At 36.6% G+C, this 24,459-nt stretch overlaps 1 protein-coding gene across 13 annotated transcripts in view; it reads left to right on the top strand.

The window, feature by feature from the left end:
• The window catches only part of Pcdh9 (protocadherin 9), an 899,165-nt gene that overhangs the window by 534,115 nt on the left and 340,591 nt on the right, over positions 1 to 24,459 (top strand). For 4 of the 13 annotated variants that reach the window (NR_197226.1, NR_197225.1, NR_197224.1 and 1 more), the window contains 1 exon segment: positions 656 to 870. The gene's annotated coding sequence lies outside the window, so the exon portion shown is untranslated. 13 annotated transcript variants of the gene reach the window in all.

The following is a 24,459-nucleotide window of genomic DNA, read 5'->3' as shown; positions in this document are numbered from 1 at the left end:
ACATATAATGTATTTCCATTGAACGGTAGTGATATTAATGGTTTGGAAGTAGATATATTAGTCAATAAATTATGTGAAATATTAAATACTGATTCCCATTATTCTTCAAATATATTGTGCTAGGGTGAAAGTTCCTCTGGGATGCCATGCAACCCCTCATGAGGTGAGAGTTGTGAAAGCAGTGAATCTTCCGGATGTAAAGATTAAGATATAATGGGTGAAGTAAATAGTGCACTCTGACAGCTGCCCCTTGACAAATTTGAAGCTAAAACAGAGCACTTATTTCCAAAGCTTAAAACTGCCTAGATGTACTTCTTCTATATGTGTGTGGGGAATGCCAGGAGTAATTGGGAAGACTCTGATGTGTGTAAATTTCTTACTGTAGTGCTAAGGAATTGACCAGCACTCAAAGTGTGATGTGCATTATGACAAATAGACACAAGTAAATTAACTATCTATGTCCATAAATATGAAAGTATACACAAAAGACTTTGAACAAGAGTTATATTATTTGGTGCCAAAGCTATAATAAAGTGTAGGTATTCTCAATCCAGTTTTTACCACTCTGAAGATAGATGAGGAACTAGGGTATTTGGTATGTTAGGTCACTTTTTGACTCTGCTACAGGATTAAATTCTGCTCTCTCAGTAGACACAGTAGACACCATGGTGACCATTATGATGGCTCTTCTCAGTTGCCTACTTGGCTATCTGGAATGAACTACAATCAAGGAATGGGGAGCACACTAGTGATCTAGATCATGAGACAGAAAAGCATGTTTTGGTATAGATCTTGAGACTGGAAGACAAAGTTTTTGATCCAGATACTGGAGAGAGTTCACTGGTGGAAACACTGACTGTTCTTTCATAGGTATGAATTCTATTCCTATCATCCACCTAGGGGACTCAAAATTATCTGTAACTACAGTTTCAAGTATGTCTTCTTGTCTAGGTACTGCTTCTATGTGATGCCCAGAAATGCTTTCAGATTAACATCCATCCACACAAAATAAAAATAAAATTAAATAAAAATTTATGTGGTAAGTTACAAGAGTCATCAGTACAATTCTTTGCAAAGTCTTTTCAGTTTATCAGCTTGAGAGATACACTTGCATTTGTTATGTTTAAAATATTTAAAATATTTAATATTTAAAATATCATTGATATTTCAGGATAGTGATATCTACAGCTGTAGAGCAATCAGTTTCATGGACAAAAATCAAACCAGAAATAAAGACACAACCCACAGCCTTCTTTGTCATTTGAGTTTGAGTTTTATTCTTTAATAAAAGAAGTACACAAACTACAAAGACAAAAGCACCGTTTGCTTTCTTAAAACTCCTTTCTATCATTACTGATAAATTCTCTGAAGCTACACTTTAGCTTTCTTATATATCCCTATCTAGCTTCCTGGAATAATCCTACACAAGCCAGCAAAATAAGATTGGAAAAACAACAGGCTATATAAATCATGGAAGAGTAAAATTAGGATGTTATCAAAGCTGATTTTAAAGCTAAATATTCTTGAAGGGATTATTAGAAGGCATAATAATGTTTAATGTTACTTAGGCTTACTTTTTTGAAAGCATAAATTTACATTTTACATCTAAACTCAATCTAAGTTTTTATGTCTTCATAATAGGAAATTTGTTTGAGTTTTTAATGTAATGTTTAGAGTATCTTAGAGAAATCAAATGAATGCTAATGAAATTAAACTGAATTATATTAGAGACAAATATTTGGTCTGCTGGGTAATTAAATTCAACTCAAAGATCAACATTTGTGGTGAAGTAGATGAGGTAAACACTGATCTCTCTGTTCTAATCCTTGTAGATAAATACATTCCTTTGATACCTCCAATATTCAGTCACAAGTTTTTACACTCGATATTCATATGCAGAGAATTTCACATAGAAGGTTTTTTGGCTGTTGTCTTCCAGTAAATAGAGTTAACATCCTAGTCTCTCTTGTATTCCGTTATGATGTGTGAAACTCTACTACTGGTTTATTGCTATAGTCACTTTCTTTCTCAAGATGTAAAGTGGAAATTTTGGAATACCTAAATTCTATCAGTGTAAATTGTTAATAAATAATTACTGAAAATTAGCACTGGAGTTCAATAAAATGTGTTTCAAAACCTAAATAAAATACAGTGATATTTGATAATTTATTGAAGAATTTTACTTTAGAGAATTCATATATTATGGATATAAGTTAAGATTTATAAAGCACATATGGTTGCTATATAAATTTTAAAACTATTAAATCATTAATATTCCTTACATTACATATATCAGGATTCAGACTGATCAAATCTATCATGTTATAATTTATCAGACAATTATAAATCAACATTTAATTTTCACATCAATAAATATCATCATGTAAATTTTCTACGCTTTGGAATGAAAATGAACAGATTATCTAAAAATTATAAGCCTTGTTATGAGTGTTAAATTACATTGTTGGTAATAGAATGATACCATTAATTTTACAGTGTTATATTATCTAGACAACAAATTAAATGCTATTTTGTAATTGTTGGATAATTAATTTCTTGAACTGTATGCTATTAATTAATGTAAACATTTCGATACTTAGCCTACATATTGACTTTACTGATTCAAGGTGGTAATCAATAGGGTGCTGGTTTCCTACATCTCCTTCAACACACTAAGTGTGAGCGTTTTGAGCAGGAGGATTTTACTTGTCCATGCCGATCAGGATAGGCATCAGAGACATTTGTGTCTTCAGGCTTGTTTCTGTCTAGAGTCTTGAAGGACATTAAGATCTCGCCTAGGTTCTCACAGCATAAGGCACTGTTTGCTTGTAGATGGAGTTATTCTGAGGATTTAAGTCATATTCTCTTGGTATACTCCTCCACGGATGTGAGTCTGTGACACCAAACTTCCTATAGTTGATCTTCACAATCTTATAAGGGAAGCGCCTACCTTATGACGTTATTTGGAATTTATTAGCTGCAATCTGGTGTAGAATATGAGGTAAAATATACCTTTGCCTTCAGGTAGATTTCTCCAAATTCTGTCCTCCTCAACTCTTCTCCTAAATTTAGTTCATAGCATCTGCTATATGACATATAAATTATGTCATAAGGTTTAGTAAATGAAGGTAAATATACTTTTTGCTTCAGCTCACCATATGCATGTTTCTGTACATGTGCATGCCTGATGCACCTGTGTGAAGGTCAGAGGAAGATATATGGTGTCCCGTGTTCTATCATTTGCCAAATTATCCCTTTATGATAGTCTGTCACTGAATTTAGTGCTTATTCTTTTCAATTGATAGGACTAGAGAAGTCTGCAACAATCCCCCTGTTGTGCCATCCCATGTCACATGGTTTCTATTAGGATTGTCTAACCTTCATGGGAGTCTTAATATTCTACTAAAGAATAAAATGAACAGATTATTTAAGCCAATTCAATTTCACGGCATCATCTGCGTTTTTATTTAATCAACAGTTGTTGACAGTTACTGTGTGCTACAGCATTCTATTAAATACGAGAAGAAAATGAAAGGTTCATTTTCTCAACAGAACTTTGGTTTGACTTATGTAACTTGTGAAAGAACTAACTTCCTACTGGAATACGATTGGCATTTAAATAAGTGAAATAACAAACTAAGTAGCACCATGCAGAAGCATGAGAGTCAACGTACACATGGAGATGGGCCAAGGAGGTCCTGTAATTAGAACATACTCCACAAGGTCCTTCTTGCACTATTTATCACAGAAACCAAATAGAAAACATAAAGCAAAACAAACAAAATAAAACTTCAAAATAACATGTTCTTTTATACCCTGATGTAGGTACATGTCTCTCAATGACCATTGGATCTGCCGCCTGTGTGACTATTAGGAAATGGTGAAAACTTCAGCAGGAGATACTTATCAAGAGGAAATTTAGTCAGGAAGCACATGCTACTGATGGGATACTGAGATACAGATACTCTCTAGCCACAAGTCTTTCCATTATGAAATCCAACGTAATCAGTCGTACCCCATCTTAGACTCCCTGCAAAATGCTACCACATACCAGTGACCAAAGTAGTGAGTCAAGCGATCATGGACTAATACCTGAGAAAACTTCAGCCATAACAGGGCACTCCTCATAGACTGATAACTTCTCATTATCGCTACCCAAACAGAAGCTGATAAATACAACCAATGTTTAGTTCCCTTATTTGAAGATTATGCATGCAAAATAAAACTGGGTAAGTTAGCTTTTTCTCAGTATTGAGTAAGAGCAAGTGATATTTTAAAACATGGCTGGTGAGAAGAACTTGCAGATGGTTTATGGTTAAAGATTGGTCTCTTTTTCATCTCTTATGTGTCTGCTGATAAAACTCTACTTACTATCGAGCAACTTTTTATCCCTATGTTGTGCTCTTCTTGTTCTTGCCCTTGGTCCCATTCCTTTGTCCTCCATCCTGACTTGGCACTCTGAGATGATGGGGGGGATTCTGAATGCTGGGAAGCACTGCTGTTGTACCCCCAAAAAACACTGGCTCCATTTCTATCAACCTGCACCATTCAGACATCTTCACTTCTCTTCATTATTTATTACTTTGTAGAACACATGCTTGTGTTTAAAAAAAAAAAACAGAAACAAAGAAAAAGAGATAAAAGATAGAAGGCCACACTCTGCCCTGAGGACATGGAATTTAAGTCGGAAAATTCAGACATAAAACACAATGACTGAGATACTAGTTCATTACAGAGAAAGCGGCTTGAGTTTTCATTCTTCTTTTCAGTGGTCGAAAGCTTACTGCCACATATATCTTTAAAGAACAAATAGATGTCGATGAAGAGAAATAGACAGCTACACAGCATGATTTATCTATCTTTTAAATTTTAAATAATTTTCCATTTAAATTTTATCTCCACGGATGAAACATAAGAAACAAAGATTGCAATGCAAATTTAGTGTTAAAGGATTAAAAAGGAAAGATTCTTGTGTTTCTATGACGGACTTGGAACTACAAGTTAGTGCGTTTAACCTCAAAGCCTGGTCACTGGAATACCTAACAAATTAGGCTGGGCTACATCTAGAGAAGGGGAGAAAGGAGGCTTGGTTTAATATCACTGTGAGATAACAAATAAAATAGTTCACTGATTTCCCAAGTATGTCTCATTGTCCTGAGAACAGGATTAGTTTTTAAATAGATGGTGGGGTATACAGATAAACAGTCCTTGTCAAGTTAAGGTACCATCCATTGCTGACACATCATTGTCTCCATTCCCGACTTGTCCTGGATCTATCATGTAAACTAGTTTGTCCGATACCAACCAAGGATAATTTGAACTAACTTTAAGACACATAGATTTCTGAATGGTAATTAATGTTTATCATTACCAGACATTCAATATGTGCCTATTAGATTGGGGAAGGAGAAGAGTGGGATTTGAGGAAAGTAAGAGGGACCCAAAGGAAAGTAGAGGAGTGGAGAGGAGGTGTGGAGAGGTGAAGGAAGAAAAGGGAGGAAAGGAGAGGATAGGAGAGGAAAGGAGAGGATAGGAGAGGAGAGGAGAGGAAAGAGAAGAGAAGAGAGGAGAGGAGAGGAGAGGAAAGAGAAGAGAGGAGAAGAGAGGAGAGAAGAGGAGAGGAGAGGAGAGGAGAGGAAAGAGAAGAGAGGAGAGGAGAGGAGAGGAAAGAGAAGAGAGGAGAAGAGAGGAGAGAAGAGAGGAGGAGAGAAAGAAGAGAAGAGAAGAGAAGAGGAGAGGAGAGGAGAAGAGAAGAGAAGAGAAGAGAAGAGAAGAGAAGAGAAGAGAAGAGAAGAGAAGAGAAGAGAAGAGAAGAGAAGAGAAGAGAAGAGAAGTACTCCCTAAAGAAGGAAGTATTTTCATTAAATCCACTGGAACTACCTCTGCTGATCTGGTTTATCAAACCTGAACTATCCCTCAACTGGTACCCCCACCACACCAAATTTGCACTATCACTATGTTTCACCTAGAAATGCAATCTTATTGTAAATCAGTTGCTTAAATAAGAAAACTAGGCAACATAGTGTATTACAATGAAGTAATAGTTTGAGTGACCCACGAATACCACAAACACGGCAACAACAGAATTACGATCAGTTTAGCACAGTTCTAGGACCTTTAGTAGGCAGTGTGCCATTGACTGATGGTTGAGGTAGGATTTTGTCACTTTGGGGCACTTTATTTTTTTTCCTTTTTTTACTGGATTGTTTATGTTTCAAATATTATCCCCTTTCCAGGTTTCCTATCCATAAACCCCCTATCCAATCTACCCTCCCCCTTCTTCTATGAGGGTATTCCTCCTCCCTAACCAACCCTTCCCACCTCCCTATCCTGACATTTCCCTATACTGGGGATTCCAACCTTGGCAGGACCAAGGGCTTCTCCTCTCCCATGGTGTCCAACAAGGCCATCCTCTACTACATATGCAGCTGGAGCCATGGGTCTGTCCATTTGTACTCTCAGTGTAGTGGTTTAGTACCTGGGAGTTCTGATTGGTTGTTCTTTTTTGTTCTTTTTTTTTATTAACTTGAGTATTTCTTATTGAGTATTTCGAGTGTTATTCCCTTTCCCGGTATCCGGGCAAACATCCCCCTCCCCCCTCCCCTTCCCTATGGGTGTTCCCCTCCCAACCCTCCCCCCATTGCCGCCCTCCCCCCAACAGTCTAGTTCACTGGGGGTTCAGTCTTAGCAGGACCCAGGGCTTCCCCTTCCACTGGTGCTCTTACTAGGATATTCATTGCTACCTATGAGGTCAGAGTCCAGGGTCAGTCCATGTATAGTCTTTAGGTTGTGGCTTAGTCCCTGGAAGCTCTGGTTGCTTGGCATTGTTGTACATATGGGGTCTCGAGCCCCTTCAAGCTCTTCCAGTTCTTTCTCTGATTCCTTCAACGGGGGTCCTATTCTCAGTTCAGTGGTTTGCTGCTGGCATTCGCCTCTGTATTTGCTGTATTCTGGCTGTGTCTCTCAGGAGCGATCTACATCCGGCTCCTGTCGGTCTGCACTTCTTTGCTTCATCCATCTTGTCTAATTGGGTGGCTGTATATGTATGGGCCACATGTGGGGCAGGCTCTGAATGGGTGTTCCTTCAGTCTCTGTTTTAATCTTTGCCTCTCTCTTCCCTGCCAAGGGTATTCTTGTTCCCCTTTTAAAGAAGGAGTGAAGCATTCACATTTTGATCATCCGTCTTGAGTTTCATTTGTTCTAGGCATCTAGGGTAGTTCAAGCATTTGGGCTAATAGCCACTTATCAATGAGTACGTTGTTCTTATGGCATTGCAAGCCCCTTCAGCTCCTTAAGAGTAGAGAGCAAGAAAAGGAAGCTGAAAAATTCTCAAAAAATTATTATTGCCACCAGGTGGTGCTGGTACACACTTTTAATTTCAAAATCCAGGACACAGGAACAGGCAGATCTCTGTGAGTTCAAGGCCTGTCTGATCTACAAAGAAAGTTCCAGGATAGTCAAATATACATGGAGAAACCCTACCTTGAAAAGACAAAACAAACAAACAACAAAATAAACAAATAAAATACAAGCAAACAAAACAAATAATATTTTCTATTACTTTATTTGAAAAGCAACAAAATGAGAAAGAAACATACAAATGGATGATAACCTTTTATTAAAAGACAACTTGGTTATGCATTTGTAAATCATTCAAATTCTTACAAAAGATGAAGCAAAAAAATCACCCATGTTGATTTTAATCAATAAGGCTATTAGCACTTAATGCTATAAAATCTTACTGAGACACAGAAGTGTGCTATTTAATTCCCAACCTCCTGAAGCTTGTATCTGCTCAAATCATTCTGTGCCTTATTCATTGTGCTTATTGCACTGTAAAATTAGAAGTAGACAAAAATGTATAACTTCCTATATTGCTTGTTTGTAAATCTTTCAAACAAGCTCACACTACATTTATTTGTAACGATGCTTCAGGAGCACATTTGCAGTTTTCCATAAATACTTAGTTAATACTACGTACAGAGTTGCTTATTGTGATTCATTTACTTATGAAGCTGAATACAACCGCCACTCAGTTGTACTGAGAAGATTGCCTAATACCCACTGCGTTCCTGTACATAGTGCTAGATAGCTGTTCTATTTGTCACAGATGAATTATACAGTTGGTGGAAAATAATGGTGGTCTCTGAAACAAGATGAACAATGTCAAACATAAATAGATTTACACAAATTCAAGAACTTTGATAAATGAGAAGAAATGTATCAAGTCTATTAAATAATAAAATACAGTAATGAAATTCCATTTTGTGTGTATCTCATAGTAAAATCAAGGGTTCTGTCCATAAAAGAACACTCCATTTTTATGCCACCATATTTGTGAGTACTGTGTACTTTGGGAACAGCTATTCTGAGGCCATTCTAAACAAGACTTAAGAAAACATCCTTGCTACTCCTCTTTCTTACCTTTCCCTTCCAGCATCCTTAGACAATGTCATAAAGAAAACCAGTCACCAAGGCACAAGCAATTTTGTCTGCAGTTACATTCCTTATACCTCGGTGTTTCAGGGTCTGTTTTGGTTTTAACTCTTTACACTCTATCTCTCTTTGTTCATCTAATTTTGCTCAACTTTGTAGTTAAATCAGCAATAGTGGATTTTGATTGTCCTAACAAACTATATTGCATATACCTATACATACATATTCAGAAATCAATATGATAAAATACAATATAATATATGCATATTGATTTAAGATTTTATAAATGATATATATTTTTTTTTTCATTTGGATAATTTAAAGGGATTATTTTATCTGTATTTGGCTTGGGATGGGACTTTGTGTTTCTTGTTAAACATTGAAATTGCAATTTGGAAGTCCCAAAGAGTTAGACCCATCATTTCCAAAGAGGAGGGCTGCTGACAACATTGGTTGGGGAATAGCTCCCATCATTTAGAAAATGTAGACTTCAAAATTTAGAGTAAATAAAAAAATCTCTATTTTTATGCTTTTAGTTTGAGAAAAGATAATGGAAAACTTTGTGATTAATGTGCCTGAGACAACTTTTCAGATTGCTGTGCAGTTTGATGAGTGTCAGTATTTGCCCATGTACGTTATGAGAATCGGAGAGAGTTGCCTCAATGGAGGAAACAAAACCTAAGTATCCCGAGTTTCCTCCCGTGTTCCAACTGGGGAATTCTTTAAACCTGCTTCTAAGAGGCATATACTATTATGTTACCCATTGGACATAGTGGTGATAGGAATAGCTTCGATTTTATTGTCTTCTGGCAACAGAACAGATAAACTGGATACGGAATTGAATACTTTCAGAGAATTGTTAAATTTACAGACATATGCTCAAAAACTGATAGTTTTGTGTCTAATGCTAGCATAATGGCCTCATTTTTTTTTTGTTTTGGCTCCTCCCATATTTGGCTCCCTATCATCTTTAAGTCCCATCTTTAAGTCTGTATTAAAGAAGAGGCATGTGGCCATAAATACCTGCCTAGTAAAGTCGTTATGAAAATAATGCTAACAACCTGTTCCATATATTCAAATATGCTCTGCTCAACAATACAAACACTATATAAATATAGTCTGAAAATGCACCAGTCATTACTACTAGGAATGAAATAGCATAATATGTCAAAACCGTCTCACATTAAAGTCTAAGTTATGATACAGTTAATTAGTGATCATTGGTTTTACCACTAATAATACCGGTGCACATCTTTTTATAGGGAATCGGACACATGATAGAATCATGATAGTGCTTCTGAAGGCTTGTTCTATAATCTGCCAGGCTTCCGTAGTCAGTGTTCTTGGATTACTTTATGACGCCACTTAAAGATGTAGTATATTCTCACGCGTAGTTTAAAGAAGAAAACCCTCTTTTAACTTGCCCCTGACATTTTCTATAAACAGAGTCACCTGACAGAACTTCTAGCAGAATAGCTTTATGAGGCTGCATTCAGAGCTTCCAAAAGATAGGAAAGCGTTGAGCATCAGAAGGCAGTTGGAGGAATCTGCACACGAACAGTGAATGGGACTGTGAGCCAGCTGGAGTCGTGACCAGACATCCAGCAGAATTCCATCTGGACCGGGCACAGGAACTCCTCTGCAGTCTGGGCACCAGGAAGCGTTCCCTGGTTTCTTCCTAGTCTGGTTCTCTGGCTGTCACCTCTCTCCTCTGACCAACAGTCTGTTCCATATTTGACCTGCTCTGATTTCTGGCTCTGACTCCTGGATGTGGCCTTGTTGCCATGACTACCAGTCCAGGGTTTTGACTCAGCTTGGCTTCTGCTTGCAGTTTCTGATCACACACAGCCGGGTGCTCAGTTTCTAGTTTTGGCTCCACGTATCAGTATTTTCCGCTGGCTCTAGCCCCTTAACGTCCTTAGTCTCACCCTTTGATTTCTGATGTCTAAGTCCAAGGTCTCAGAAACATGTCTGAAGGAGACACTATTCTAGTATCTCACAACAACATAGAAATTAGAGTTCCGATTTTCCATTTATTTATTCTTGTGTGAATGACACAAGCATTAGTCTAAATAAATATGCTTCAGTTGGAAAATCACATCCAACATAAATAATGGGAAACCATTTGTACAAGGACAGTCGTAGGCTTTCAATGCCGAGGCGCCCATTACACTCTGCAACTTCGTCTGTTTCTTCCACAACAAAGACTGCAAACACAAAGCCACAGAAATCCAGGGGTGATCAAAATGATACGCGGCAGGAACTCGTACGACGCCCTTTGGCATTGCCATGGCTCCTGATGAATTAATAGACTTTGGACAGAAAAACTGAGATTTTAAGTGTAACTAACAGGATGAGAAAACAAGGAGAAAGGTGTTGAATTATCAGCTTATCAAGAGTCATCAAGAAAGTGGTTAGATTTCCATTCTCTCTCTCTCTCTCTCTCTCTCTCTCTCTCTCTCTCTCTCTCTCTTTCTCTCTCTCTCTCTCTCTGTGTGTGTGTGTTATCCACAAAAAGATCCAAAAATTTGTGAATGAGCTACATTATGGAGGCATGAACAAGACAAATTTACCCATCACTTGGAAGAGTTCCATTTTGATGGTTTTGAAGAGAGATTTAAAGTGGATATTGAAAGTACGGGAGGGAGCTTTTACAAATATTGAGGATAAGAACACCCGATAAAAGTAATAAATAGTTAATATGGGAGAGATGGAGAGGAGAAAAGAATGCACAGAGTAGACATGTTTGAAGATAAAATATTTACAGAACGCCTGCCTCTGAGAACTCATCATCATTCTAGGGTTAACTAACTGAATCAGAACTAAAAGGAAATCTTTCTTGAAGTCTTAGAGGGATTTGATCATCAAGAACTTTGTTCCCAAACTTAGTAGTGAATCACAGACACTGGAACAGATTCCAAATTCTTATTCATGTTTAGCAATAGCACATGGGCTGTTTCTTTTTTAATTTTTAAAAATTGTGGACACAGCGGTGAGCCACTAGTAAAGGAACTAGAAGTTGCTGAGTGTAGGAAACTGCATTTATTAATAGCTACTAATACAGTTTCTACCTATGTTATTTTTATGCTATGCTAATGAAAAACCAAATAAAACCAATGCCTTATTTCTCCCTATCTTGACACAGGTACGAGGATGAACTCTAAACACAACAATTAATACATGCGTGCACACATTATTTAGAAGGAAATTTCAGTAGAACAAGTCTTGAGCGTAATTAGTTCCCTTTTCTGATTTGTTAACGGATTATGCTTGGTTTATGATTATAGAGGTATGCTATGTATTTCTATGTGGCTGACGGGCCAGTGAACCCCATCCCACAGTTGTCAGCCTGGATGGCTTCAGTATGTCCTGCTAGCAGAATTATAGTTGAAAGTCTGTGGTTCTTTTTTTATCTTGCTCCAAGCTCCATGGTGCTCAGCCAACCAAGGAGCTCCAATTGCCTTCAGAGATGACTCTCCACTCGAATGAGCACTGTGGGGTGCAGAGTTAGACGAGAGTCTGGCCTCAAGTAAGAAGATTTAACATATGCCTCTTTTTAGATCAGATCCTATCTAAACAGGAGTTTCTGAAATCTTAAAGCATGTGTACAATTCTCATTTCCAATAGTACATAACCCAGAGTGAACTTTATACATAAAAGAGACAAGATAGAAATGTAAGGATCGTTAATAGGGTGAATAGGTCAGATTACTTGCACGTAAATTAAACAGTCATAAAATGATTCTTTTAAAAATGGAATTAGCATTAGAGAAGATAGCCCACTCTCTTATGTTAGCGAAGGTGGTTCCATGTTTGTTGAAATTTCAGTGTTTATTCCTTCAGTTTCTGGGTGTCACTCACTACCAAAAATGATAATATATTCTCTATTTCCCCAAGGCCTTCTAAGGCAGTATTAATTCAGTGGCATTTTTCTCTTATGCTGTCAGATTCTGACCAGATTTTTTTTCTCATGACATTTGGAAGGATCCTGCTGTCTTCTGAGCTGCAAAGTAATATCCGAAGAAGTTTCTTTTATTTATTTATGTTTTTATTTGTTGCTTTTGATAAACATGCACCTTTTTAAATGTAACTTTTTAATTTCCTGAGACATCAACTTTTTAGTAGCATAAGTGAAACGTATTAGAAATTATGAAATATAACAAAAAATGACACTTGGTACAATAACCTATTTAGGGACGAGACATTTTTCTTCTATGGTTATGTTCCTGTGAAATCTTTAGGCTATTATTCTCCTATCAGAAAACTAATTTTCATTGTTACGAAAATTGAAAAAGATGACATTAATTTTTCAGGTATCACTACAAATACAGCGTAGCTGTATTTTTAAATTTAACCTCTAAGTAAATACTTGTACTCTAGGGTTCAACTATAGTCTAGAATGAAACTATTGCTTTTCAAAATTGAATCTGCTGGTAATCATCTTTCTCATAGTTAAAGCTCACACAAATGCCCAAATATTACGAAACTAATGCATGAATATCTGACCTCCTTGTTTTCTTCTATTTGCCACGGAATAGTTTTTATACAAAGATCAAACTAGACCACATACGAAGCTGATCTTCAGCCTATTGGTCTTTTCTTATCACTTCTTCAAGTTTCTCCTCGGTCTGACCATTGTAAATCCTCTGGATATGCCACTGTGCAGTATATCAGACCATCATGATGACCACACTAATTTCCTGAATGAAAATGGGACGAAACTATTTTAAGATTGACTTGAATTATAAAATCCAAAAGACAGTACATGTTAGCTATTTTCAAAAGTATTAGAACCCAGAACTATGTGATTCGGTGTATAAAACAATCGCAAATGTCTTTCCCCCAAAGATGTTACACTCCTCACTGTACGAAGCTTTGAAGTTTGTCAGAGATGCAGTCCGCAGGGAAGCTTTGTCTCTCAGTGTCCATTTATGCACCAATGCGTGTGCTTATTTGGATTATATTAAAACTAACTGTATCTGCATGTGAAGAAAACTGCGAACAAGTTTTATCACTCTTTTTTTCCCTAATGTTTCCATTTCAGTTGGCAGCCAATTATGGCCTATGACTTGGCTCAACCATGCTTTCATGATCTAACCCAAATAAACAAGGGCAAACCTCAGGGGAGCTCTCAGTGGTAAGCAATTTTAATTAGCAAATGATCCTGAAGATGCACATTCAAAACAAAATATTACTCAGCAAACAATATTGGTGCCGCCAGGAAAGGTTGTGTTCACAGCTTGTGAAAGTGCAGGGAGCTTTAGGGAAGAGCTGGTGAGGGGTAATGAGAAGTGTCACTTAAAGTTAGTTCCTGGATCTAAGATCAAAGTGAAGGACACTCATCCTCCTGACACAAGCACTCAAATCAAAGTGTCAGGCTTCAGAGTTATCTCAATTCCACAGTTTCTAAGAGGAAAAGAAAAAAAAAAAGATTCACTTGGAGTGAATTATTTCTCTAAGAAATAAGATTCTTCATCTGTAAATACTCAGTCATTAAAGGAAATGGAAAATGGGCATGATTGGGATGAAACAATGATTGTATCATCAAAAAGGATCACTGATGGAAATTTTATTTTCAGTCCTGAGTTCACCTGCCTGAATTTTGATTCACCTTTCCTTATATCCTCACTATTAGTTTAAATCATTCATTTCTTTTTTTATTTTACATTTCTTTGGTCATTTATAGTTCTCTACTAATATCACATTGAGCATAATAGATTACTAAGTGTATTTCTGGCAAACACACCTGAAATATTTGCTCAGAAACACTTTGTAAGAGTAACTCCACCTAGGTGTAAGAACAAAGGGACAATATCACACAGTCTCTCCTGTCCTGGTGTAACAGAATACCTGAGACAGGATAACTTATTAACAAAGCGAGAGAGAGAGAGAGAGAGAGAGAGAGAGAGAGAGAGAGAGAGAGAGAGAGAGAGAGAGATTATGTCTTAACATATCTGAAGGCTGGGAAGTCCAAGATCAAAAGGCTCATGGTAAGAGGTTTCTTGCTGGGCCATCCCATGGTGAAAGGCAGAAGGGCAGGAGAGCTCAACACAGCACAAGAGGTTTAACAAATTCCTGTCATTCCTTATAATCATTAATTCATTCATGACAGTGGAGCCCACATGCCTTACACTCCTTGACAGTCCTCAATTCCCAGTATGGCTGCAGTGAAGAATAAATTTTGTTACATTCTTTTCGTGTTCACTGTCAAGAAACTTCAGACATTAGACAAGAATTATCATTTTTTTCAAATAGGTTTTTCACATGAATGTGTTGAATATTTGATGTTGAGCATAACAGATAGATTAGTAACTATAATCAGGTAGTTAAGCCCATTATCCAAAGGCTAATATCCACCTTACACTGTCTTCTTAGATCACCTTGCATAAATGTTGACTCAGAAATTACCTCAGGAGAAGTGTCAAAAAATCAAAGTCTTAGCTCATGTGCTATAAATAGACAAGACAACTCTTTCTCTATATGTAGTAAACATTCACATACAATAAACATCCTCTCTCTTTCCCATGGAAACCTCACTGTTCTGTAATGTTCTCTTTGTTCAGTATTCTCATATAATTTAAGCCTCAGTGAATGGTGATTCATTTAATTGTATGCTGTGGTGTTATGGTGTTGAGTAACCATGTTTCCAATTCACAAAGAAATGCTAAGTGACTAGGTTGGAGCATAGGATTCACCTGGCTAAAAGTCTAACAGATATTTAAATATTTGTGTTTAGAAAGTATATTTAGGATCCACCAACAAGCAACATTTTGGCATCCTGAGTAGTGTACTATGAACTGGATAGTTATTTATTGTACTCGTGTTTTTTTTTTGTTTTTTTTTTGAGACTTGCCTAGTCACTATTTCTACATAACACTATAACAAAATCCATATACACTGTCCACATCAGCTCTCCCACCTTTGTGAAAAGACACACTGCACTTTAGTCCTTGAATAGTTGCAATTAGGCTGAGAACAGAAAAGAGATACAGGAAGAGCACAGAGGGGTCAAAGGTGGTGCAGAAGCAACAATGGAAGTAGATTTAAAAAAAAACAAAGAAAAAATAGGGAAATGAAGCAGTATTGATGTACCTTAAAACTAATGGAGAAAATAAAGACATTCTACCAAACAGTCAAACCTCTTTCTTGACAAAGATAGTAATAAATACGAGAATAGAGGGAGAACCTGCAAACAACTGCACGTGATTATCAGTGTTGCTAAAAGCCTGCTCTCAAAGTTGTTTTTCTACAGTGGAGCCATGCTCCCCCATAAAGTACAAAATGCAAACTTATTATTGGGTTTGGCAGGTCTGACTGCGTTGTGCCTTGTTTTGGATGGTCAGTGTATGTAGAACGCAAGCCACTGGGACTAAAAGTCTATGACTTGATCAATAGCTATTGAACACTGTCTTAATATCAGGAATATATTTAACAGCAAAACAAACATGAGCCTGTGAAGGTAGTGCTTTAACAAATATTAGAAAAGTATGCAACATGTCATTGCACAAACCATTTATCATCTACATTTTTAGGTTGTACAATTTTTGTTATTTTCTACATTATTGATGATTTTAATTTCATTGCTTTGTAAACGTAGAGTCTGCAAGCTTATAACAACAAAAAAAATGACTTGGGACCCAGAAAATTGGTAGTACAAATTAGAGCTTCTGATTTGTTACTGAAACCTGAGTGTAATACCTCCTTTGCTATAAAGAGATTTAATATTACAATATTTTTTATGAATATGACATTAAAGATAAGATTGATAGTGAATTGAGAAGAAACTAGTATTTTTCTAAATGTTATTACGAATATTTTTGGTTATTAGTATACTAGTGTTTTGCCAGAATAGTGAAGCCACAGATTTTAAAAGTAAATAGCATCGTTATTTAAACAAACATTAAGTAAGTATACTGGTAAATTACAACATAATGCTTTCTGGTCATGTTGTTTATATGGCATATCCCGAGTCAAGATTGTATGTATACATTTTCAAGAATATGCTATGAATAAACAAATAGCTATTTAACTCAGTTTCATGAGACTTAATGATTTAGGCATTTTAAGTGTGAAAGTAATTCATGTTAATGATATAGAAAAAATATAAGAATGATTACTATACATATACACATTCATGTATGCATTGGGGATGAGCAAGAACATAAAAATTAAATTAACCAATAAACGATAATGGCTAAATATCACCTTAGGATAGCTTATTCTGTAGTATAAGCAATGGTCTGTAACCAATGAATAAATAATCTTTAAATACTAAATGTACCTCATAAGCTAAACTAAATGTGTTTTTATTTCAACCATGGAAATTGAAATAAATATTGGAAGAAATACATAGACATTAAGTATATATTAAAGCAATAGTGGTTTGTTTCTTGTGTTCCTCATTACTTTTAAGTGAGAAAAAGTTTATTTCTAATTGTATCGTGTGCTATTGGTACCAGTCAAACAATTTACAGAATGTGCTCTTCGTTGTTAGTATATGATGGCCAATAATGAGAACAAACTCAAGCCATCGAAAAGAAAGTAATGAAATCTCTCCAAGTGGAGGATTCTTGATCGGTTTCCTTTTTTTATGGAATGTCTCCATTAGGATTGTTATTGTTGTAGTAAAACATCATCATAAAAAGCAATTTGGGAAGGGTTTATTTCTGCTTATAGTTCATAGTCCATCATGAAGAGGAATCTGAGCAGGAATTTAAGTCAGAATCCTAGAGGTAGGATTGAAAAAGAAACCATGGAGGAATGCTATTTCCTGGCTTGATCCTCATGGCTTGCTTAGCCTGTCTTCTTGTACCATTCAGGACCATCAACTATAGTTTGGACCCTCCCAAATCAATACATAATTAAGGAAAAGCACTTTAGAATTGCCCACAGGCCAATGCTGTGGGGGCATTTTCTCAATGGATACTCCTTCATCCCATACTTGTTTATCTTTGATAAAGTCAAAACCTGCCAACACATGTAACAGTTGGAATGTTGATCATCAAGTTTATAAGTAGCATCACACTAGACAAGCATTTCATACAAAATAATGATACTTAGTGGTCAAAACTTGCCATTAAGTGTACCACTCGTTTCCTACCTCCACCAACATGACCAGTTATTTTAACACACATTTCAAGGGTTCTCAGGATATAATTCGCATGAACACACCCTTATGTGTATACATACCACATGTATACTGGACTATAAAGGGACTTTTGAGTTACTAGATTTCAAATTTTCACTAGAATGTTGCAGGGTGATAAAAAATTGTGTAAAGTCACTTTGGGGTCAGAAATAGCATGAATGTTATTCTGGTAAATTTACCCCTGTGATGTAATTTGGGTCACCAAGGGCTCCGTGGTGCCTGCCAGTCTCTTTTTTGTTCTCCCTTTGGCATCCTTCCTGAAATGCTTGAGATCCCAGCTTTGAGGGAATCCCTTAAGACTGAGTGACTTTGCGAGCCCGTGGCCAGATGCCAGGTGTGCCTTCCTTTCATTTGTATTAGCCCTTCACAGGAAAACAACAGATGTTGTGGTGGCTCAGGGAGAGCTGTTTACACAAGGAGAAGCTAAAGGAGAGTTCATTGAAATCTGAAGTGATACACACAGGGGACCTCAGTCTTCCAGAACTTGTTTGGAACTGAGATAGAACAGAAACTTGAGTAACTTGTGTGTCGCATTTTTAGATTCATTGATCTCTATCTACGTTATTCTGAACCCTGAGGCATCTTAATGAATTCTAAAATGGATTGCCTTGTAGTCCAGGCAAACAAGTATAATTCAATTGCACACAGGGTTTTGCTTGAGGAAGCTCATAGCTGAGGCGCTCTGCTCTTGATTTTGTTCTCGCTCTGACTTGCTCTTCAACTGGAAAGGCTAGTTCTGCTTTGTAGTATTCTTCAAATATTCAAATGTTTTTGTTTCTCTGAATTCAGGCATAAAAAAATCAGTAGCAAGGATCTTGGAAATCTCTCAGCAAATGATCAGATCTGCTATTTACTGGGTTCCTTCTGGTCCAAGAACTTTCAACAGTGAACATAATGATCATTAAAAATTACACTTGTAATTTTATATATATTCCCCCATTTTTTGCCCTAATAAGCTATGAATTAATAATTCTAAAAGTATTCATTCTTCGAAGCTCTATTCAAAGAGGATGTGGGGGGATATGAAAATTGCCCCACCAATGTTCTTGAAGACTGTATGTGACATTAAATGAATGAAAAACATACCCGGCAATGACTTCTGTGGTATAAGACTGACATTAAGACAGGTATTAAAGGGAGAAAAATATTCATTAGCTTTCAGAGGAAATCGGTAGAGCTCATGTTTTTCTTTAGGAGAGAACAAAGTGCCTAACCAAATTTGTTTTTCAAAGAGTATCCCAAACGCAAGGAGCAGGGGGCATTTCTAATTATAATGTAATCTCAGACTCCTGTGATTGTGTGTTAACTCTACTGAATATGGAAATTTGAAGTCTTCTCCTTTAATTAACTCAATTCACCAGCTTTGGGATGGACAGGCTCCTCACTGCTAAGCTTTAGTAGTACTGTGTGAAGACAGTAGGTCAGCACGGGCCTTCACTACTGTGCTTCTGTGCACTACTGCCTTTGTTCAATAACAGGTCCCAGCAAGGAAACAGCCTGCTGATAAGCACTTTGCATTGATTTTTTTACTGTTTTCTTCTTTTCTCTCCCCTTTAAAAACCTTTCATTTGTTTTGCCAACATGCCTGCATTTTTGGCACACCTGCTTTCTTCCTTAGACAGTGTTAGTTCTCTCAGAATCAATTGCGAGCAGCTTGCAACCAAATGCCTGATTAAAAAGTTAGCAGACCTTGAGTGCAATTACTTCAGCTCTATAGCACTCAGGCATTAAACCCGGTGTTAATTGTTTCCCATTTTTGTAACGATCCTTATAATAGGATAAAAACAGAAGAGATCATTTCTTCCAGTTAAAGCAGCAGAAAATGAAGACATTCATTCTGATTAATCATTGTAATATGAAATTAAATGCAATTAGGAGTAAATACATTTGAGAATGTTTTTGGATTCTAGCAGAAGCCACATCAGCTCCGGTCTGTCAAAATATCTATAAATTATTATTTCAGCAAATTGTAATCTATGAAAATGCTTTATGTAAGAAATAACCATTATAATGAATTTTAGAATTTTGGTATTGTTCCTGAGATCTATTTTCTCTAAGGCTTGTCATAGATGTATATTAACAATGTATTGTTTATGTCTTAAATATCTTCTATACTGTAAGTTTCAGAGTCAATTTGCTAAATATTCTAAGAAAGTAATAGTCTATAGAGTCAAGAAACATGCATGAAAATAATATTCTAACAATAATCTCATTGTTGAAAACAATCCTTGAAATTGAATCACATGAAGAAAGGAGGAGATGAAGTTCTACCTCTAGTTGTCTCACTGCTAACAATCCTACCCCTGGATGGGGAGTAAATGACAACTGATAGCTGCTAAAAGAGAGACCTCCTCCTCCTCCTCCTCCCCCTCCTCCTATCTTCCTCCTTCTCCTCCTCCTTCTCCTCTTCCTCTTCCTTCTCCTCCTCCTCCTCCTTCTCTTCCTCTTCCTCCTCCTCCTTCTCCTCTTCTCCTCTTCCTCTTCTTCATTTTTTTTTGCTTTTGACTTTATTTTGTGGTTTATTAGTAGACCTTGATATTTTTTAATTGGATATTTTTATTTACATTTCAAATCTTATCCCCTTTCCCAGTTTCCCATACATAAATTCCCTATCCCATGCCTCCTCTCCCTTCTTCTATGAGGATGTATATGAGGGTGTTTTGTTGTACTTTTGGGGTTGCAAACCTCGTCAGCTCCTTCAATCCTTTCTCTAACTCCTCCAGTGGGGATCCTGTTCTCCATTAAATGGTTGGCTGCAAGCATCTGCCTCTGTATTTGTCATTCTCTGGAAGAGTCTCTCAGGAGACAGGTATATCATGTTCCTATCAGCATGCATGTTTGGCATCAGCAATATTGTCTGGGTTAGGTGGCTGTATGTGTATGGGCTGGATCCACAGGTGGGCCTTTCCTTCAGTCCCTGCTCCACTCTGTCTCTGTATCTCCTATTCATATTTTTGTTCTCCCTTCTAAGAAGGACTGAAACATCCGCACTTTGGTCATCCTTCTTGAGCTTCAAGTGGTCTGTGGATTGTATAATTGGGTAATCTGAGCTTTTAGGCTAATATCCACCAGTGAATGCATACCATGTGTGTGTCTGGTGGTTTCTTTAATTTGTTTGTTTTTGTTTTTGTTGTTGTTATTGTTATTGAGTTACCTCACTCAGGATGATATTTTCTAATTCCACCCATTTGTCTATGAATTTCATTTCATGAAGTCATTGTTTTTAATAACTAAGTAGTATTCTATTGGGTAAATGTACCACATTTTCTATATCCATTCTTCTCTTAAGTGACACCTAGTTCTTTCCAGCTTCTGGCTATTATAAATTAGATTGCTATGAGCATAGTGGAGCATGTGTCCTGCCTACATGTTGTAACATGTTTTGGGTAAATGCCCAGGAGTGGGTCCTCAGGTAGTAGCACATCTTTTCAGAGGAACCTCCATACTGATTTCCAGAGTGGTTGTACCAGCTTATAATCCCACCAACAATGGAACAGTGTTCCTCTTTCTCCATATCATTACCAGCATCTTTAGTCACCTGAGTTTTTTATCTTAGCCATTCTGACTGGTGTGAGGTAGATACTCAGGGTTGTTTTGATTTCCTTTTCCCTGATGACTTAGGGTGTTGAACATTTCTTTAGGTACTTCTCAGCCACTTGATATTCCTCAGCTGAGAATTCTTTGTTTAGCTCTGATCCCAATTTTTAATAGGGTTACAGAGACTGTAATCTAACTTCTTCAATTCTTTGTATATATTGGATATTACCCCTCTACTGGATATAGGAGTGGTAAAGATCTTTTCCCAATATGTTGGTTGCCATTTCTTCTTAATGACAGTGTACTTTGCATAACAGAAACCTTGAAATTTTATGAAGTCCCACTTGTCGAATCTTGATCTTAGATCATAAGCCATTGGTCCTCTGCTCAGGAAAATTTCCGTAGTGCCCATGTACTCAAGGTTCTTCTCCACTTTTTCTTCTATTACTTTGAGTGTATCTGGTTTTATGGGAAGGTCCTTGATTCACTTGGATTTAAATTTTGAACAGTGCAATAAAAATGGATCAATTTGCATTCTTCTGCATACTGACCTCCAGTTGAACCAGCACCAATAGTTGAAAATGCTATCTTTTTTCTACTGGATGGTTTTAGCTCCTTTGTCAAAGATCAAGGGAACATAGGTGTGTGGCATCATTTCTGGGTCTTCAGTTCTATTCCATTGATCTACCTGCCTGTCTCTGCACCAATACCATACACTTTTTTTAATCACTATTGCTCTGTAATACAGTTTGAGGTCAGGGATGGTGATTCCCCCAGAAGTTCTTTTATTGTTGAACATAGTTTTCACTTTCCTGGGTTTTTTTTGTTATTCCAAAAGAATTTGCGAATTTCTCTTTTGTACTCTGTGAAGTATTGAGTTTAAATTTTGATGGGGAGTGCATTGAATTATAGATTGCTTTTGGCAAAAGGGTCATTTTTACAATATTAATCCCACCAATCCATGAGAATGGGAGATCTTTCCATCTTCTGAGATCTTCTTCAATTACTTTCTTCAGAGACTTGAAGTTCTTGTCATACAGATCTTTCACTTGCTTGGTTAAAGTCACACCGAGGTGTTTTTATATTATTTGTGACTATTGTGAAGAGTGTCATTTCCCTAATTTGTTTATCAGCCTGTTTATCCTTTGAGTAGAGGAAGGCTACTGATTTGTTTGAGTTTATTTATGGCCAGTCACTTCGTTGAAGTTTTTTGAATATCATGTTTAGGAGTTCTGTGGTGGAACTTTTGGGGTCACTTAAGTGTACGATCATATCATCTGCAAATAGTGATATTTTGACTTCTTCCTTTCTAATTTGTACCCCTTTGACCTCTTTCATTGTCTGATTGGCTAGGACTTCAAGTACTATATTGAATAGATGGGGAGAGAGTGGGCAGTCTTGTCTAGTCCCTGATTTTAGTGGAATTTCTTCAAGTTTCTCTCCATTTAGTTTTATGTTGGCTACTGGTTACATGCATATTGCTTTTACTATGTTAATCTTCTTTTCATACAGCCTCTGATAGATAAACAGTGCTCCAGTGAAAGACCACAAATCCAAGAATGAACAGGCAGCATGAACTAGAATTCATGTTTCAGAAAAATCTATAGCTCTGTGAATACTGTGGATAGAGAAGGATGGTAGATCTCAGGGGGAGTTAAAAGAGGGGTTTTATAAGATCAAGGCACATTTATTCAAAACATGAATAAAATTTAATAATAATTTTTCATGTGAGAATAACTTTTTTTCTAGTTCACAATCTGTATATTTTTAGTCTACTTTATTTTGTCCTTGATCAAGAAATGAAGCCCATCATCTGTCACAGTTTACCCATTGAGCTGAAACTTCTGGTCCCAATTTTCTTCATGTATGATTTTATAATAATTAAGGTACAATAAACACAAGCTGTCAACTTTCATAGGATATCTTAGAGGAAACCTCAAGTATAACCTAGTATCATTATTAAGCACCTGGAATTATTAATCACAAAAGGCAAAGACCACTACATGGCTTATATTTACATTTATTCAAGTAGATACAGAAAAATATATTTTTGCAATGAATTATGAACAATTAGCATTATTTATTGTAACAATCCAGTGCAAACTTGGTAGTCATACATTATTGGCCATTTTCTTTATTTGAAGAGTTTTCTAGACAGCTTGAATATCAAGTGTTAAGTTTGGTGGTACTTGAAGTTTCTCCTTCATAGCTTCAACTACATGTGTAATTACTTGTTCCATTTCATTTAACTTCCTGGACGAAAGCCTATGAGTGGAATGACTGCTCCTCAGTATCATAAAGAGTCCCTGAGAGAAAGCGGGTTAATGTTTTTGTTCAGAAACTGAATAAAAACTCTAGAAAAGCTCTTGACTTATCCTGAACCCTCTTCTCTTGTCCAGGCATGAAAGAAACACATATACCACAAGATGAAGTTTTGGACAACACTTAACACACACACACACACACACACAAACACTCACTCACACTCACACACACACACACACACTCACACACACTCACACACACGAAGTTATTGGAGCAGGTAATAGAAAATGAACAATACCTATATATCAGAGGTAGTTTAGAGCGAGATCTGAAAGGAACCTTTTCCATGTTTAAAAGCTCCACAATAGTTTTGAAGCCAAAACCCTTCAGCTTTAAAAGGTGTTTTATGGTTCCTTGAGAGTGAGATTCATTGGCATTAAGACTCTTTAACAAATCAATGATAAAATAAAGAAACAATCAAATGATGTTCTTACACACTTAAAAGCAGCATCTTTTATAAGAAGTTAGAGATTATAGTGAGTTAGACAGTGCTAGGCCATCCTTTTGGTTTTGTTATCTGTGCCTGCGGTTGGAGAGGCTCAGACAGGTTCTGTAGCTGGGATCTGATGCCCAACAGATGATAGCTTCAAGGAAGCAGCTGACCCTGATGCACTTCCAAGGTGACAAGATGTAGGAGAGATATTGATCCTGATCATGGATAGTCACATGTGTGTGTATGTATACATGCACAAACTTGTATGATAGTTTTATTACATGCTTGTGTATGTTTAAAAGTAAGCATGCATGTATATATCTATATGTATATGTATACATGTAAATATGTACATATATATAATCTTTTTGAAATGTATAAGATGAAGTAAGTAGAAACACTTCATAAAATAAGGACATAAAGGAAAAAGATTTAGTACTTAGCTATATTCTGTACTTAGCTGTTAAGAGCTTAGGTGAGTGTAACATTAATTAAAATTATGAAGTACATAATTTTGAATCAGAGTAAAGCACATTTGTTATCAAAGAAAGAGATATTAGTAGATTGATGTAGATAAAACA

Source organism: Rattus norvegicus, chromosome 15 (assembly GCF_021556685.1).
Source record: "Rattus norvegicus strain SHRSP/BbbUtx chromosome 15, alternate assembly SHRSP_T2T, whole genome shotgun sequence".
NCBI lineage: Eukaryota > Metazoa > Chordata > Mammalia > Rodentia > Muridae > Rattus > Rattus norvegicus.
This window is presented reverse-complemented; position numbering and strand designations above follow the sequence as displayed.